Source organism: Arachis duranensis, chromosome 7 (genome assembly GCF_000817695.3).
Source record: "Arachis duranensis cultivar V14167 chromosome 7, aradu.V14167.gnm2.J7QH, whole genome shotgun sequence".
Taxonomy (NCBI): Eukaryota; Viridiplantae; Streptophyta; class Magnoliopsida; order Fabales; family Fabaceae; genus Arachis; species Arachis duranensis.
Window position 1 is genome coordinate 32,954,455 of NC_029778.3, and position 555 is coordinate 32,955,009.

The 555-nt window shown below is 43.1% G+C and overlaps 1 non-coding gene across 1 annotated transcript; it reads left to right on the plus strand.

The window, feature by feature from the left end:
* The first annotated feature begins 256 nt into the window (after window positions 1-256).
* LOC127740809 (small nucleolar RNA R71) lies at window positions 257-362 on the plus strand. The gene has a single exon (XR_008001665.1). It is a non-coding gene; the product is annotated as a small nucleolar RNA R71 (small nucleolar RNA).
* Window positions 363-555: the final 193 nt, after the last annotated feature.

Consider the following 555-nt stretch of genomic DNA (forward strand, 5'->3'; position numbering starts at 1 on the left):
GAGGTCAGCTAGCTGCTTGGTGATGAGCTTATTTTGAGCCAACAGAGCATCTACATTGTTCAGCTCCATTACCCCTCTTGTGTTCCCTCTTTCGGAAGCATAGAAATAGTCATTCTCAGCTACAGTTTCAATGACATCTATGGCTTCCTCAATGGTCTTCTTCTTGTTCAAAGAACCTCCAGATGAATGGTCTACGGCCTTCTTTGATTCATATGACAGTCCTTCATAGAAGATGTGCAGCTGCACCCATTCATTGAACATATTAGATGGACATCTCCTTGTTAGGTCTTTAAACCTCTCCCATGCTTCATATAAAGTCTCACCATCTTGTTGCCTGAAAGTTTAGACCTCAGCTCTCAGCCGATTGACTCGTTGAGGGGGGTAAAATCTTGCTAAGAATTTATTCATAACATTATCCCAAGTTGTCAAGCTCTCCTTTGGAAAAGACTCCAACCAGTTGGTTGCCTTGTCTCTGAGAGAGAATAGGAATAGCAACAGTCTATAGGCGTCAGGTGGAACGCCATTGGACTTCACTGTGTCACATATTCTCAGGAA